Here is a 5,352-nt window from a genome sequence, read left to right as displayed (position 1 = left end):
AAAAAAAATCAAAGGGAAACGATCAGAGCTACCTTTGCTCTGGAAAACAGCCATTACTAAATGCTGAATAAAGGTAAAAACTGAAAAATGGCAGAAAAGCTTCATGGCATTTTTACTTGCCCTTGCCGCACCCCCTCCAGCTCAGGGGTGGTCTTGAAGAAGGCCACCCACATTCCCAGTGTGGGACTCTGGTCTCTGGCTCTGGAAGGAGCAGAGCAGAACTTATTTGCAAAGAATTGGGTCTCTATGTATTAATCTGTCTGAGGCTATCTGAAGGACGGACAGGAAGCATTTGTTTTTGTTTCACCTCAGAGCTCAGGCTGGAAAGGCAGTAGGTATTCCTCAAATCATTCTAAAATGAACTAGCAGCCTGTAGTCACCTGGACGAAAGATTACAGTTGAGGTGTATGACAGAGTGCCAAAAACTTAAAGGGAAAGCTGGAAAGAGAGTGTCTTTAGGGAAGAAGGGCATGCAAAATCTTCCATGTACATTATGGAATTTAGAGGGCTATGCATACAGCCAAGACAGGATATATATTCACAGAAGGAGTGAGAAAGCCTTAAGCTTTCCCTTCTGGCTGATTTCTGGGCTTAGTGAACTCAGGAAGAACATGGAGACAATACTCTAAGTGCGCTGGCTAAATACTGATGGAGTGCACTAGCAAACAGCCAAACTGCAAAGACTGGGAGAGGAGTGTGTGTGTGTGTGTGTGTGTTGTGTTCTTGGCATTTTTGTTTCTTCTTCTTCTTGTTCTTCTCCTTTTTTCCCCCTTAGTTCATGGTGTTTAAGGAAATTACTCTCAAAACACTAGCTGAATACAACCTAAAGGAAAAGAGGCTTCAGAGACCACACATAACAAAGAACACACACTTTACAAAAATACTTTAGAAGGGTCACTAAACAAAAACATCCCACAGCACACAACAAAAACAAATGCTGAGGAAGGGGAAAAATCTGATTTCCAGTTTTACTACATTATACTGTTCAAAATGTCCAGTTTTCAATAAGAAATTATGAAGCATACAAAGAAACAGGAAAGCATGGCCCTTCACAGAAGTAACAGAAACTGCCTGAGGAAATACAGATTTGGACTTATTAAACAATGACTTTAAATCAACTGCCTTAATTATGCAAAAAAATCCAGCGTAGTCAGGACAATTATGTATAAACAAACAGATAATAGCAGTAAAGACATAGACATTATAAAAAGGAACCAAATAGAAATTCTGGAATTGAAAAGTACAATAGTTGAAATGAAAGTGAAATTAAAGAAAACCTAAATAAATGGAAAGACATCCAATGTTCATGGATTGGAAGACTTAATATAGTTAAGATGGCAATCTACAGATTCAATAAAATCCCTATCAAAACACCACTGTTTTTTTAAAATTTCTGCAAAGGTTGAAAGCTTTTCCTCAAAACTTATATGGATTGTGAAGAGCTGTGAATAGCCAAACAATGTTATTAGAAAAGAAAAACAAAGCCGGAGGACTCATACTTCCCAATTTCAAAACTTATTATAAAGATACAGTAATCAAAGTAGTGTGTACTGGCATGAGGAAAGACATACAGACCAATGAAACAGAACAGAGAGTTGATAAATAAACCTATGTGTCTATGGATAGTTGATTTTCAACAATGGTGTCAAAACCGTTCAATGCAGGAAAAAATCTTTTCAACAAATGGGGCTGGGACAACTGGATATCCATATGCAAAAGAATGAAGTTGTACCCCTACCTCACACCACAGGCAAAAATTAACTCAAAAAACTGGAACCATAAAACCGTTAGAAGGAAACTGAGAGGTAAAAGTCTTCATGACTTTTATTTGGCAATGGACTGATTCTTAGATACGACCAAAGCACGAGTAACAAAATAAAAAAAAAATGATAGATTCAGCTTCTTGAAAACCAAAAACTTTTGCGCACTTAAGGACATTATTATCGAGAAAGTGAAAATACAACCTACAGAATGGGAGAAAACATTTATAAATCACATATCTGATAAGGTCTAGAATCCAGAATATATAAAGAACTACAACTCAACAACAAAATAATAACAAATATCCCACTTTAAAATTAGGCAAAATATGCAGACATTTCTTTAAAGAAATATGCAAATGGCCAACAAACACATGAATAGATGCCCTACCTCATTAGTCATTAGGGAAATGCAAATCAAAACCAAAATGAGGTACCATTTCACACCTAGTAGAGTGGCTATAATAAAATCAAACTGGAAATAACAAGTATTGGCAAGGGTAGATAAACTGCTCATACATTGCTGGCAGGAATGTAAACTGGTTCAGTTGCTGTGGAAAACAGTTCGGTAGTTCCTTAAAATGCTAAACATAGAATTACCATATAGCTCAGCAGTTCTATTCCCATGCATTTTGAAAGGACTAAAAGCAGGTACTAAAATCCATTTGCCATGCATACTCATAGCAGCACTGCTCACAACATTCAAAAGGTGGAAACAGCCAAATGTCCATCAATGGATTAATGGATGAACAATTATGTATACATACAGTGGAATGTTATTCAGCCATGGAAAGAATGAAGAACATTGAACATAATTTGCTAAGCGAAAGAATTCAGACACACAAGATCACATATTGCATGATTCCATTTAGATGAAACATCCAGAAATGTTAAATATATAGAGACAGAACAAAGACTGGTGGTTTCCAGGGGGCTGGGTAAGGAGAGGGATGGGAGATAACTGCTTATTGAGAATGTAGTTTTCTTTTGAGGTGATAAAGAATTTAGAACTAAATAGAGGTGGCTACCTCTGAATTAGTCACTTTTAAAATACTAATTTTATATTATGTTAGTTTCACCTCAACAAAAAAGGCACAACAACAATAATAACAAAGCCTGGACATCAGCCCACACCAATTAAATCAGCATTTTCCGGCATGAGGCCCAGGAACTTTTAAGTCTTCAAAGCTATCCAGGTGATTCCAGGAATATCCAGATTTGAGAACCACTGGGCTGGATTGTGAAGAATTTGCTTTTTATTAATATTTTGTTTGTTGTTTTTCTATACGTACAGAGAAGGAAGCCGTTAAAGAATTTTAAATAGAACAATATGACAACACATGCCTTTTAAGATATTTGGTAGCAGAGTGAAGAAAAATTGAAGGGGGCTTCGACTGGAATCCATTGGGTTTGCGGGGACTCAGACCGATAGGCCCAATCCAGACAAAGCCAGTGAAAACTGACAAGACCCAAGAAATAAAACATGTGGAGGTGAAGTGCAAGGAGAAATTTGTGACCTGCAGTTTTCTGGCTTGGGCAACTGAGTAACTAGTGTTATCGTTAACTGAAAGAAAGCTCTGAGGAGACGGAGGTAAGAAGAAATGCTGGATCCCAGGCCTGCCTTTATCTAGGATGTACTGAGCTTGAGGTGATGTGCCCGCAGGACATGTGGGTAGAGCTATGCAATGGGCAGTCAGAACCATTCCTCTGGAAGTGCTGTTAATAGTGTGCTGATGGGCTTTCCACAACATAACCTCTCCGACACTTACGAGATTCACAAAAAGGCAACAAGATAACACCAAAAATAAATTAAGACTGGCAGCGTATCTCACAATAACTTAGAAGGAATTTCCAAAAACAACACCTGAAGCATTACTAGAACGACAATAAGCAATACATGTTTCGTCACCAAAACAAAGGGAGACTTATTTCTTCCCCCAGTGCTTACCTTATGACTCTGAAGCTGAGGGTTTCTAACTACCTTAGTACATACTGAACCCTCTACTTTGAGGAAACATCTAGCCTTCTGTCTTAGTAGCTCTATGGTCGTTTCTACAACCATCGTGAAGCTCTGAATCCCAGAAATCAACAGAACAAGCACTGGCAGAGAAGGAAGAATGACTCTAGGTGCACATAATTCTAGGAAGTATAACCCCAATTACAGGAAGCTGCCTCCACAGGGCATCACAGAAGAGACTCGGCCGGAAGGATTCTCAAGTACTTGATACGTCAGCCATATGTGCAGGGCCTTTGAAGAGCCTAAAAAGAGACACTATAGTCTTAAAAGATGAGAGAAGGTTCTTTCCCCCTACTTCTCCTTCTAACTAAAAATCCCTGAACGTTACATATAAAAACAAACATAAGAAAACTATGAAAGTTGGAGAGAAGACAACAAACAGGATAGGGACCTTAGGACCTAAGGAACAAACCGGTGGTGAGTTCCTGGGTTTTCTTTTTACCTCATTCTCCCAGACTGGAGAAGCTGGCGACCCAGAATCACAAATGTGATTGTGCCAAAAATAAAAACAAAAGAAAACAAAAACAGTCACAACCTACGCCTGCTATCTAGTCAAAAGTTGAGGAAATAGACAGCTTAGCAATACAGAAAACCTTTAGACAATAACTGCTTTACTGCCAAAGAATTTAGGCAGTCTCTGGCAGCTAGAAAGGCAAGGAAGGGACTCTCCCATAGAACCTTCTGGAATGAATATCCTGCTGAAACCTTCATTGTAGTCTAAGGAGCCTGATTTTCAGAATTCTGACCTTCAGAACTGTAAGATAATAAATTTCTGTTGTTTTAAGTCACTAATGTTGTGGTAATTTTTTACAGCATTAATAGGAAACTAATAAAGATTTTGGTACTGAGAGTGGGTGCTGCGGTAAAAACAATACCTAAGAATGTGGAAGTTGCTTTAAAATTGGGTAAAGTGTAGAGGCTAGAAGAATTTTCAGGAGAATGACGGGAAAAAGCTTAGACTGTTTTATTATTATTTTATTTATTTTATTTTACAGAGAGAGAGAGAGAGAGAGAGAGAGAGCGCGAGCATGAGTGGGGAAGGGAGGCAGAGGAAAAGAATCTTAAACAGGCTCTGAGCTCAGCCAGGAACCCAACACGGGGCTCGATTCCATGACCCTGGGACCCTGGGACCACAACCTGAGCTGAAATCAAAGAGTGGATGCTCAACTGACTGAGCGATCCAGGTGCCCTGAAGACTGGATTGTTTTGAATACATTGTTAGTTAAAATATGAATGTTAATGGCTCTGCTAGTGAGAACTCAGAATGAAGGACAGGGTTAAGAAAAAATGATAACAGTATTAGAGAATATCATCAATAGACTGTGAATAGAACAAAGACATGAGCGCTTGGAAGGAGATGAAGAATGTTACTGGGAATCACAGGAAAAGGGATCCTTATTTTACAGCAGTATCTTAGCTGAATTGTTTCCTAATTTTGTGTGTGTGTTTTTTTTTTTGTTTTTTGAGAGCGAGCAAGCTAGTGTGAGCAGGGGAGGGGCAGAGAGAGAGAGGGAGAGAGAGACTCCCAAGCAGGCTCCACACTCAGCACGGGGCACCATCTCACAACTGGGAGAT

This window comes from Lynx rufus, unplaced genomic scaffold, assembly GCF_022079265.1.
Source record: "Lynx rufus isolate CCGP_SWC_20201006 ecotype Redwood Valley unplaced genomic scaffold, mLynRuf1.p SCAF_12, whole genome shotgun sequence".
Taxonomy (NCBI): Eukaryota; Metazoa; Chordata; class Mammalia; order Carnivora; family Felidae; genus Lynx; species Lynx rufus.
Note: the sequence above shows the minus strand (reverse complement) of the source record.